Source organism: Taeniopygia guttata, chromosome 24 (assembly GCF_048771995.1).
Source record: "Taeniopygia guttata chromosome 24, bTaeGut7.mat, whole genome shotgun sequence".
Classification (NCBI taxonomy): domain Eukaryota; kingdom Metazoa; phylum Chordata; class Aves; order Passeriformes; family Estrildidae; genus Taeniopygia; species Taeniopygia guttata.
In genome coordinates, this window is record NC_133049.1 from 542,938 (window position 1) to 556,571 (window position 13,634).

The window sequence follows — 13,634 nt, forward strand, 5'->3', positions numbered from 1 at the left end:
GCCTTACCTGTAAGGTATGGTCATAATGATGTAAACCCACAATATGAAACTCTTTCTCACCGTGATACAAAAGAACTCTGTCAAGCTTTGAAAGACAGTGGGTTCTCTTCTCCTTATTTTAACAATGTGTTGAAAAATATATTTAATTCTTATGACAGTCCCTGATGATTGTCGAAATCTGGCTTCCCTGATCTTAACCAATTCACAATATCTTTTATGGGAATTACAATGGAAAAAACTTCTCAATAAGTTGGTTGAAAAATATGAAAATTGTCCTTATGATAACATAGATATTGCCCAACTAGCAGGTGATCCACCTTTCCATAGACCAGAAAATCAAGCAGTGGAATTGCCTCGGCCTGTGCTCACAGATATTAAAGATGCTGCTAGAAAAGCTTTGTTTTCAGTTGAGCCAGCTGGTACCCATGTAAATGCTTCCACTACTATCAGACAAGGTGAATTGGAATCTTTTGGCTCTTTCTTAGATAGATTAGCCCAAGTTGTTGAAAAACAATGTCCAGATGAACAAGCTCACTCCTGTATTATCAAAAACCTTGCTTTTGTCAATGCTAACCAAGAATGTGGAAAAATTATTTTAACTTTACCTGATAAGCCTCCAGCTGTAACACAGATGCAAATAGCTTGCAGTAAGCTCATTTCTCCACAGCATCTTGCTAATGTGCAAGTTAATGCTTTTGGAAAGCAAAGTACAGAATCTCAAGAAAAGTTAGGAAAAACATTGGGAGATAATTTGGCAAAAGCTTTAGGAGAAAATTTGGGACAACAAATGGAAAAGCTCGAAAAAAGCCCTAGAAACACAAACAAACATTTTTGAAAAATCTGTTGGTACTGTACAGTTGGACTGATAAAAAGACTTGTTGCTTTGCTTGTGGTAAACCAGGACATATGAGAAAAGATTGTCCTACAAAAACAATCCAACCTAAACAACTTTCTATTTGCCCTCAATGTCGGAAAGGGAAGCATCTTGCTAAATACTGTCACTCTCAATTTGACATCGATGGCAGGCCTTTGCTGTTAAACTCAAAAAAGAGTGCAGATTACCACCGCCTTCGACACAAGTAGTGGTTCCTCCTTACAATCAATTACTCAGTCAAATGGTATTGGTACCTCCATCATTTATACCTCAGTCAACCATTCCTCAAATGGGTCCAGTTCAATACTCTCAGGTACAAGGTTCGAATTGGCCTCTTCAAAATTGATACACTTTAAAAATATTTTTTGTTATGAAAGTATTTCTACTGGGATTATAAATTTTTTTCAACAAAGACAAGATTTTTTGATTCTAGGCAAAGTCAGCAACAAAATTTTTTGACTTTCAGTCCTTCCAACTGTTGTTTCAATAAATTGTAACGAGGAGCTAGTAATTTTAGCCCTTGCACTTAATGTTCCTATGGTTATACCACCAAAAACACCTATAGCCATTGCATTTCTTTTACCCATGAATACACCCAAGCAAAACAACTTTCCAGAGAATTCTGTTATGTCTGTGCCATTTAGTACCTCAGGTCCTGAGGTCTTTTGGGTGCAATGTCTGGGCCTCAGCCAACCAAAATTGACTTGTAGCCTGACTCATCATGGTAAAACAATTTATATTACAGGTATGCCAGATGCTGGTGCAGATGTCACTGTAATTTCTCACATATTTTGGCCCAATGATTGGGATTTGGTAGCTCCTGCAGGTTCCCTCACAGGGATTGGAGGTGCTACTGTGTGTTTGCAAAGTGCATCCATGATTAACATTACAGGTCCTGAAGGAAAAACAGCAACAGTGCGTTCTTTTGTGTTGGGGAATGGCTGCAGGGCAGGGCCATGGGTCAATGGAGCAGCTGTTCCAGCAATCCACTGTCTAAGGCCCCAGAACCAGGCACTGTGCATGGCCTGGGAACAGCACACATCGGCATGTACAGATAACAAGGACAGCCTATCCTTGAAATATGAGTTATACAAGAACAGGATGTGAAACAAGATGTACCCAGCAAAATGAGATGTACCGAGCTGAGAGATGAGGAACTTGGCTGCAGCTGTAACCGCAAGTAGGAGAAATATGCAACTATGACCTTTATGAAATAATCAATGAAAGCTTGTTGGTGAGGAGATGCCTGTAGAAAACCCTTTATAATCTGACAGAATCTTTGAATAAATTGAAGCTTGCTTATCAATCATATTGATTGTGTGCTTGTCTTCCCTCACTGCCTGCATCACCTGGCGCCCGAACAGGGATCCCAGCCTCTTTCATACCTAAGGCGGTGAGACCGGAACAGCGCCAAAGAATGCAGAGATTGGCAGGCTGAAAGTTGACTCGATGATGGCATAACGAGTCATCTCGCACCTAAGTCAGAGTGAAACTCGCTGTCCGGGGAAAGCTGCTTGCTTGCAAGGTACAAAGGCTGCACTTAAGGGATAGATTAATAATGGAAAGCGAAGTAGCTCTTCAATTATTTACCAGTTTCTTAAAGAAGCATGAAATAACTGATATAGATCTTAATAAAGATCCACCGGCTTTGTACACCTATGGCCAGGCTCAGGGCTTGTTTAAAGCCTTAGGGGGGTCTTTTTGACAAGAGGGAATGGCATGAGTTGGGAAACATTCTTTGGTTTAAGGTTATTGATGATGATAAGGCTGCCCAAAAGCTAATGAGGTCTTGGCGCTCAGTCATAAATTGTTTGCAAAGGTATCAGGCAGAAAAGAAGGTTGCTGCTGTCACCACTGCCACTTTGGAGGGAGTCAGTAGCAAACCAGGAATGCACTCTTTAGGAGCTGATTATAATCCCAGTCCTCCAGTAGGAAGTATTATTGAGATAGGGAGCAAACCAAGTGACAAACAACCTACTGCTCCCACTGCTTTTAATCCTGCTTTTAGTCCTGCTCGGTTGGCCACGAATCCACTCCCTGGGAATGAACAGTCAGTAATAGGTGATGAGGGACTCCTGGAGAGTGAGGGAGAGCAACTGGAGCATGAGGCTGCTCAGTACCACCACGAAGAAGTCCTAATAACAGCTGCTGGTGCTCCTTCTAAGCAAGGACATCCCAAAAGATGTCCTATACAGCGATTTATGGGGGACATTCAGTGGCTCTGCCCAGTTGTTGGCATCACTAACGATGATCTCCATGAATTATGACCATTGCTGAAAGCCACAAGATCCTGCTACACCCATTCAGTTGACTGACAGGCAGCAAACAATTGTGATGGATATTGCTGCCTCTGTTGCCCAACGAGCTGTCGATCAACGAGACCTTGAATTGCCCATAGACATTATTGTTCTGTCCCATCTGAAGCACCTTTTAGGTGTTCTCATTCAGCAGTTAAAAGAAAAAGGGGAAAATAAGCAGGATGTAAAGGTGTTAGAATGGGTGTTTGCAGCCTTGTAATTCTATTCAGCCACGTATAGATGCACTTGCCCTGTTAATTCCAAAAGGTCGGAAATGCATCGTACAGGTCACTGGAGAAGAACCACAAAGAATCTTTGTCCCAGTGTTGCAGCATTTTTGAGAGAAAGAGAGCATGAATTGTGGAAGTTGAGCTACTCCAGTCTAGGCCTCAGACTGAGGCCTGGTGTGGCCTTCAAAGCCTCTGACGCAGTTAGAAATTCAGGGCTTGTGGCGCAGGTAGAAAATAGTCTTAAGGTATTGTGGGGACCACCGGGTGTGAACTAGTATAGGTTTTATGGTGTACGGTGTAGACCGTTTTAAGGAAAAGGTAAACAATATTAGCCTACCAATTAGAGAGTCTTTGTTTCTGTAAACTATGTAGAAGCTTATATAAACTACCGCCTGATTTTGAATAAACGGAGAACGTTGCATGAATCATATTGATTGGATGTGCGTTTGTCTTGTCCAGTTTCCCGTTTTCCTGAGGTTCCCTGGCTTTATCCCAGTAAAACAGACTGATCTAGACTGGTTTTTACAACACTCTCCTGAATTGCAGGCCAGCATTTTAGAATCCGGTGCAGAAATTCAATTGTCTCCACTGTCTCCACCCATTTTGCACTGGATGTCCTCACAGACATGGCTGTCATGGCCAAAATATAGTGAAACACCACTGACTAATGCTGTCACCATATTCATGGATGCTGGCTGCAAACCGCAAAAATCTGCCCTCACCTGGAATGAACAAGGACAATGGAATCACATCTTAATAGAAGGATAGGCCTCAGACACTCTGCAGACATTGGAATTTTCAGCTATTGTGTGTGCATTTTGTCGATGGATGCATGACCCCATAAATGTATCTGATTCCTTGTACGCAGTTGGAGTAGTGCAACGTATTGAAGATGCATTGCTGCGGGAAGTGCAAAACCAGCGCTTGAACACACTTTTCGCACAATTGCAGTCTGCCATCAGACAAAGAACTGCTCCATATGCGGTTTTTCACATCAGGAGTCATAAGTGGATGGAAGGTTTAAGGAAAGGCAATGCTCATGCTGAAAGACTGGTGTCAGTAACTATACCCATGGACAATTCGTGTGCTTGTCTTCCTTCACCACCCGCATCACTTTTGTTGTTCAGAAGCCTCTCACCATCTGGGGGAAAGATGTCCTGTCCCAGTGGGGAGCAAAACTGGAAGTAGGCCTGTGATGGAAACCACATCAAAACCTGCCACTTTAAAACTGAACTGGAAAACTGATCATCTTATATGGATTGATCAATGGCCTTTAACAGAGAAAAAAATTAAATATCCTTAAAAGATTGGTAAAGGAACAATTACAGCAAGGTCACATCACACCCATGAACAGTCCCTGGAATTCACCAGTATTCGTCATCCACAAGAAGACATCGGACTCCTGCAGGTTGCTTCATGACCTGAGAAAGATCAATGAAGTGATTGAAGATATGAGACCTCTTCAACCTGGACTTCCTTCTTTATCAATGATCCCAAAACACTGGCCACTTGTCATTGATTTAAAGGACTGTTTTTTCCACATCCCACTTCATCCCAAAGATACTCCAAGATTTGCCTTTTCAGTTCCAGTCATCAATAGAAGAGAACCTATGCAGAGATACCACTGGAAATCATTGCCTCAAGGAATGAAGAATTCACCTATAATTTGCCAATATTTTGCTGCACAAGTTTTGTCTCCAGTTCTGTGGATGATTTGCTCATTGCAGCTCCAACACTGCCAGAGATGGAGCAAACTCGTGCTAGTGTTGTTATTGAAATCCAAAACTCTGGACTTGAAATTTCTATAACCAAAATCCAAGAAGTTCCACCCTGGAAGTATCTGAGATGGAAAATGACTGAAAAAATCATTACACCTCAAAGGATACAGCTCCAGACCAGTGTCAACAATCTACAAGATTTACAACAACTTCTGGGAGAAATCAATTGTGTTGTGACAGTTTTGGGAATTGCCAGCAATTAACTGGGTCCACTTTTTGATTTACTGAGAGGAAGTTGCTACATCAACTCTCCTAGAACTCTAACACCTGAAGCTCATGCAGCTCTTGACAAGGTCATGGAAGCTCTCCAAAGATGACAAGCTCATCGGTGTGTTCCAGAAAAGCCTTTCCTTTTTGCCATTTTAGGAGAAAAAATGCAACTTTGTGGTATCATTTCCAAATGGGATCCTTCTGAGAGAGATCCTTTGTTGATAATAGAAGGGGTTTTTCTTCCCTACAGGTTTCCTAAGACTATTTTTACAGTTTTAGAGATGATAGCACAAATTGTAATTAAGGCCAGAACAAGATTGCTAACTTTAGCAGGTCAAGAATTTGCAGTTATCTATTAACCATTGAAAAAAGATTATCTTGATTGGGCAATGCAAAATTCTGATGATTTGCAATATGCATTATTAAATTTCCCAGGTATTTGTTCTGTTCATTACCCAGTTCACAAATTATTGCAAGCAAAATTGAGTTTTAGAGAAAAACCTATGTTAAGTGAAGAAACTTTAAATGCAATAACTCTCTTCACTGACGGATCTGGCAAAAGTTACAAATAGGTAATAACTTGGTTGAACCAAACAACTAAAGCTTGGGAATCAGATGTCCAAATAGTAGAAGGATCTCCTCAGATTGTTGAACTTGCTGCTGTGGTTCTGGCTTTTCAACTCTTTCCACAACCTTTTAATTTAATTACAGATTCTGCTTATGTTGCTAATGTGGTTAAAAGAATAGAAGGATCAGTTTTAAAGGATATTAGTACTGATACTCTATATCATTGGCTTTCATGTCTTTATACAACTTCGCAATACAGAACTAATTAATATTTTGTTTCTCACATTAGGGCTCATTCTTCGCTTCCTGGATTTCAGGTGGAAGGAAACGCGAGAGCTGACAAATTGACAATGGTTATTTCAAACACTCTACCAAACATTTTTGATCAAGCAAAGCTGAGTCATGCCTTTTTTCACCAAAATGTGCAAGCAATTGTGTGAATGTTTCAAATTTCCAAAAGTCAAGCTAAGGCTATCATTAGTGCTTGTCCTGGCTATCAGCTTGTGCAGCCTCCTGTTTCTACAGGAGCAGGCAACCCACGAGGCTTGCAAAGCCTGCAGTTATGGCAAACGGATATCACTAAATATCCTTCTTTTGGTAAATTTAAAAATATTCATGTTTCAGTGGGCATGTTCTCTGGTGCAGTTTTTGCTTCTCTTCACACAGGTGAAACAGGTAATCAGGCCTGTCACAATTTTTTGCAAGCTTTTGCTTCGCTGGGTGTGTCCCAAGAAATAAAAACCAATAATGGTCCTGCATATATATCTCAAAAATTAGCCACATTTTTAAAAGATTGGGGTGTTCACCACATCTTTGGTATTCCTCATTCTCCCACAGGTCAAGCAATTGTTGAGAGGGCACATCAGACATTAAAATGCATTCATGATCAAAAAAAGGGGGGAATAGAGGCCACACCACAGATGAGGTTGAACAAAGCTTTATATGTTTTTAATTTCTTAAACAGCTCTGTTGCAGAACCCGATCCTCCAAATTTTAGGCATTTTTCAAATAACACACAGGCAAAATTGAAAGAAAATCCCCTTGTTTTAATTAGAAACCCTGAGACAGGACAAATTGAAGGTCCTTTTCGATTAATCACTTGGGGCAAAGGGTATGCTTCTGTCTCTACAGGTGCAGGAATTAAGTGGGTACCTGCAAAAAACATCAAGCCATATCACTCCGAAGAACGTGCTGACGAGTCCAAGACCGTAGAAGCAAGTACGCAGACATGAGCCGAACAGAGAGATCGTGGGTCATGTCTGGCGTTCCTTGTTCATTGGTGGAACCTACAATCTTCTGACTTTATGCTATTTATAGATGTGTTAATTGTTGGGTTTCATAGAGTTCTTTTTGGCAAAAATGTGGCTTTTGTTTTGTTATGTTGTAGAGCCCCTCTTTTGGATTTTCAAAGGTGAAATTTTTTTTAAGGTCAAAAGCAGTGTTTCTAAATTGGTATATATGGGTGGATTTTTTGCCAAAAATTAGCCCATGAAAAAGGATGGAGCAAAATCAAATTATATGCTGGCATTAGTTGGTTTTAAATGCTTCTTGCAGTGCAGATTTGCCTGTGGAACAACCAAAAACAAATGTTTGGGTGACCTTAGCCAAGGCAGCAGGCTCAGATACCATATGCTTGTCTAATTCGGAACCAGAAAAGCCTTTCTCAACCTACCTAGTCAGTGTGCCAATAAAGAATTTGCCCTTGGTCAAAAAGCAATTCAATAGTAAGCTTGATTAAATTGACAGTGGGGGCAATCTTGTATTGAATTGGAGTACTTGGGTCAAAGAACTTCCCAAGGCAGTATCTAAACTCCAAGAATTAGAAATCCTTGGTTCTTTAACAATGGATTTTTGCATTATGTTTACAGCTAATGATTGGTGAGAAGGTGATCCTCCAAAGTACCAATGTTACTCTCCATTACTCTGCATACAGGAATTCAAGGTTTTGGTGTAATTAAACAATTAGATTAGGTTGCATGTTGGCTGAGTAAACAGCCTAATACCACATCCACTGCAATCAGTGATATGCTGACAGATGTTAACAGTGTTAGACATGCTACCCTTCAAAACAGAGCAACAATTAAATTTCTTTTACTGGCACATGGACATGGTTGTGAGGAATTTGAAGGATTGTGTTGTATGAACCTGTCAGATCATTCTGAATCCATCCACGAAAGCATACAAAAGCTGAAAGATTTGACAGCTCAAATTAAAGAAGATGGTGGATCATGGTTAGATAACTTGTTCCAAGAATGGAGTTTTGCACCTTGGCTAAAGAATCTTTGTAAAATAGGTTTATATGTGTTAGGTGTTTTGGTAGTGATACTAATAGTAATACCTTGCATACTTTGGTGTGTACGACACATGATGGACAAAGCTATCAAAGAAGTTTTTATCATACAAGAGAGAGAGGTAGGAAATGGATTCACAGAGAGTTCTCGAACTCTTAGAGTTAGTGGATGAAGGTATAGAGATGGAGGAAGGTTTTGAACTAAGACCTTGGAACCGGCAAGACTTTTTTGAACAATGACTTGTAATTGCTATCAAACATGACTTATGTGCTTTGAATTGATTGGACCTTCATGGCATTAAAATTGCTGTGTTGTAATATAGCCATGCTTAAATGTGAGCAAAAATGATTCTTTAAGCAAGTAATAAGCAGATAATTATAGAAGAGCTATGAAATGCAAGGTAGTTAATAAATGACAAGGTTTTGAAAGTTTCTTTTTAGTTGAACCGAGAGGGAATTGTGGGATTCCTTAAAATCAGAGGGTTTTGGGCATGTTGCAAAAGGCAGGCCTCAGAGACAGCAGGATGGTGATTAGAGCTAAGCAGTAGCTATAAGAGTTGTCAGTAGAAAAATTATACAAGAATTACAAAGTAAGGACAGATAGAACAATGGTGTCTGTATTAATGCTTGGGTAGAGTAACTCCCTAAGTTGCAGAAAAGTATATCTGGTGAGATATTAGGAAGATCTAAGCTTAATAATGGAGCTCTGTGCATTGTATCTTGAGGCTTACAAGCAAGTATTGTATTCGAAATAAGCAAGCATTGTTTTAACCAAAGGTACATGTGCTTATAGTGATTGGATAGAACTACTGTCAATATGCTTTCGCTTTATGTGATTGGTCAAAAAGCTTTTAAAGTAAGTTGTAACATTAAGTTCTTGGTCTGCTGCCTGGGATGTGAGCTGCTGGCATCTTCCCATTGTCATAACCATGTAATGAGACTGATGCTAAAAAATAAACAGCTCAAGACACGTTCCTCAGCAGTCCTGTCCCGTTCGTGACTTGTACATAGTCTCCTGGCTGGCGATACCTTTCCCCATCAAAAAGTGACATTCACCTGATAGAGCACATAAACTCTCCTAATCCTTTGACCTGGGGTGTTTCAGGTAGATGTTTGAGAGCTGCTAGTCTCAAGGTGAGGTGTCCTTTTGATCCAGCCTGAGTGGTGCTTAAAGTTGGTGACACCACACAGGAATTTGGGTGGTCTCCAGAGCAGTCTGTCAGTGGCATCAATGGCTTTGTTGTGGTGAAAAAGACTGCCAGATATGCACAGCGAGGGACAACAGTGATGAGCCAGAAAAAGACAGTTTTTATAGGACATAGTAGAGTAAGGTAGGGAAAGGAAGGGTGAGTGAGCTGCTCCTGCTTTCAGGTCTCAGTGGGACCACATGCAAATCACCTGGCTGTAATCCTTAGCAACATGGTGTTGCAACACAGGATGGAAGTCTCAGGGAACAGGAAAGCAGCAGGCTCAAAAGCTGTTTCTCCAGTGCAGGAGTCAGAGCATCCTTAACCTTCTAGGTGCCTCTCCATAAATTCACATTTTTATCCCAGCAGGCACTGGTAGCTTTGCTGCAGGGGTGGGGAGAAAATTCTGCTGAGCACTGCACCTGACAGAGATGAAGGTTTAATTCATGTATATGTGGTTCTGCAGGAGCAAGTGGGTTAAACACGGGAGCATTTTGCTGTATTTGCCAGTGACCTGTGTAGAGACTGTGTCTTTGTAGCAGGAACACTTAACCCTGGACCAGAGTCTTTCCTTGTGTGCTGCCAGGATGGGTTAATGAAAAATTTTATTTCCAGCCTCACTGGGTTCCTGAGAGCAATTTGAGAATAGGCTGTGGGCTGAACGAGCTGGTTGTTAATGCCATCAGTCTCTGGATGGCATTAGGGAGGTTCAGAGTCTGAACAGGCTCTGGTGCTTGGAGTGTGGGGCTGAAGGTGGTGGGAGGGGCTGGGCCTGAGGGAAGCGGTCCCATCTCCCCAAAACCTTGCCACGATGTGTGTCAGTGGGAGGAGGTTGTTCTGGTTTGAAAACAAAACCAGTGAGTGACTCCAAGTCAGAAATACAATTTATTAGGAAAAGTGAAAAAGAAAACAAAATACATGCAATAATACAAAAGAAAAACCACTGACAGAGTCAGAATACAACCTGACTTCCTTTTTTGGTCAGGGTGTTGGTAGCCGTCCAAATTGAAATGGCTGCAGTCCTCCTGGAAATCCATCGGAAGAGAGCCTGAGTCTGGTGTCCCAAAAACGCAGATTATATCTAGTTGGGAATGCTTGGCTCCTCTCTCTGGGCAGAGCATCTCACAATGGGATGCTGTAACTTTTATCAGTCATGCAGTGACATTCAATATCCCATTATCAGATGTCTCCCTGGAGGTAGAATAGTTGTGAAAGAGATAAGGAAAACTGCCCACTTAACAGAAGACAACTGCCATACAGATGGAATACATCTTGCCTTTCAATCTGGGACAGAGGTAAAGACCCTTAAGAGGATGAGGTGATGGGATAGTCTGTGGAACTTAATACCTGAATTGCTGTGTCTGAGTGAAACAGTTTGGGGATATCCCAGTTTTCTGAATGATTCCCCATCCTCCCATGTTAGAGCTTCATGGAGCTCTGGGGCCCACAGCCTGCCTGTGCTCTAGGAACATAGGAGCCTTAGCCAAATTTCTGTTTCCATACTTTAGATTTCCCAGTATGATCCCTGAATATGAGAGCAGAAAGATCAAGGGGAGTCAGATTGCCTGCAAATGATCGTCCTGAGATCCTCAACATCCTTGCAGTCTCCACAGCAACATCCATCCTCTGGACCTGGGCTGGAGGCTACTCTGGAGGCAGGAATGTCTCAGGAGCATCTCATCTGTTCATGTGAGAGCAGGGATCTCCTTCATCCTCCTCACCTGTTCCCTGGGAACATTCCCTGGCAGGGAGAACATCGATTCCCTCCTCTGAGTCCCTGCCTGCAACACACCAGGGGCTTTTCTCTGCCTGACTCTGCAGCAGGAAGTGAAATACCTGAGACTTTGAATGTGTTCACTCTTGGCTTTGAACTTTCTGCTCATCCCATGTGTGTGTGGCTGTGAAGAATCTCTCCCTGTAAAACGTATTGCTCTGATGTTGAAGAGGCTGAGACTGCTTCTGTTCTGGTACTCTAGACAGTGTCAGCGAGGGTTAAGGGAGATGCAGATGGTTGACTGGGATTTAATATCCCTTCTGAATTATATCATAGCAGCTGTTCGGTGTATCCTGCTGCAAGGTCTCTGAGAGGAAGGGCTCTGTCTATGGCAAGCTCTAAAAGAGGGAAACTCTGGTCTCTTAGATGGATAAATAAATAAATCCAGGGTGCATTTATTTTTTTCTAGCTGAAAGAACAGGCGCTTCAGAGAAAACATCTCAGGGAGAAAGTGGTGTGAAGGTTTCTGAGCAGAGAGATTGGCTCCCTCAGCAGCTCCCTGGGTGGCTGCTAGAATGGGGAGTTGGTACAGAGCTGCCATCCTGGAGCTGGGCTTGGTGCTTCCAGGGTGTGTTTGTGAACATCTGGCAGAGGGCCTGTTCTTAGAGCAATCTTACAGAAGTCTTACAGACTGGGATTTTGGTGTTGCTGCCTGGGTTTGCAGGGAGTATGTGTGAAAGGGAGGGGGTGGGCTGTTCTCCTGTGTGCTGACCAGGGCCTCTGCTTCCTGCAGCGGAGAACAGAGTAGGGCTGGTTCTCCCAGGGCTGGCACTGCCTCACAAAATGCAGACTGAGGAATAATTGTTTTCTCAGTGTGGTGGTCCAGCAGGGAATAATCCTGCAGCTGGTGAAGGCTCATGGAGAAATTAAGGCTGGAAGGAACTTCTGGAGGGCATCTCACTGAACTCCCAGCTTGGGTCAGAGCAAGTCTCTGGGTGGTCAAATATAATGCTGCTTTTTTTCAGCAGCAGCTCTCCTGCCCGTATCCATGAGTTTTGGGGCAGGAAATGCTATGTGACTATCTGAGGCCAGGGAAATCTAAAGCGGGATCTTTACATTGAGAGCAGGCCACAAGGAAATATCATCCTTTTTTCCTCCTCTGGACAAACTTATTTGTGTGCAGCCCTTTTTCTGGGGCTCAGCCCTTGCTGTGCCACCTTTTGGTGTCACTTTTTTGGATGTAACAGAGTAATCTGTTTTAGATTTTTTGTTATCCTGTGAAGAGGCAATTATGGACATGAGTTTTCAGCAGGCACGAGGAAGGAAACACTCCTTATGGCCATGTGAGTGTTTGGATACTGGAAAAGAAATAAACTGCAGGTAAAGTAATGATCCAGCCATTCTTTGCTGGCATGGATTCCCAGTGGTTTGAGATTTTTTTTTAGAGCTTTACTCCTGGCTGGTGACACAAGTAAATGACTGGAGCTCACTCTAGGTACTGAGAATCAAGAACTAGACTAGGACTATCCCAATGCTTGGTCACAGATCCAGCCTTCATCTATTCCAGTTACTTAATTAATAATCCTTTTTGTACAGATTATGTGTTTAGTCCCTTTAGTTCTGTGCTCGTAGTTCTGAGAATGTTGTCTGTATTGCCTTTTGCTAATTACTTTCTCCTTGCTTTGAAGAGTGAATACCAAAACCAGCTTTTTGGGTTGAACTTGAAGAATCCTTTACTTTTCAGGATGATGCATCAAGAACTACAAGCCACAGATGAGAAAAGTCATTGTAATATAATTCCAGGCCTATGTGCTCAAATTTATTTTTAAAAAAGCAGAGAACACTTGAATTTCCAATGGCCCAGTTTGTGCTCTGAATCACAGTCTGGGTTTAAGTGGTCCATACATACATACATACATACATATATACATATATATATATATATATAAACTGTTTACAGCCTGGGATGTGTCCATCCACCACAACACTTTACTGGTATATTTGGAATATCTTGCTGAAAAAAGGAGCTTCAGCATGGAAATAAATCATGGTGATTTTTTTCTGATTAAGTGTTGCAAGCTGAATTGCTGCTAATAAAGTCCAGAGTAAGGAAGCAAAAAGGGCCTTTGCATAATATTCACAGATGTTTAATTCAGCTGCCTGGAAAATTGCTCAGAGTCCCAGGCACCCTCATGGGGAGTCTCCTGCTTTCTCTGTGCCCAGAGGCCGGGGCTGGACAGTAGCATAGGGGCAGTACAAAGAAAAGGGAGAAGAGGGAGGGAATGCCTCAGAGACATGGGAACAGGGGAAGGAGCCAATGGGGTCTCACAGCTTTTTGAGGGAAGCTTCTTGTGTCTCCCTAACCTAGGGGATGCCTCCCAGGGTCTCCAAAATTAAGGACTTAGAATTTGGCTCATTTGAAAGAATTTTTGATATTCCATAGTTTTGGATGCCTAATAAACCAGAGGACCACACTTCCAGGTACCT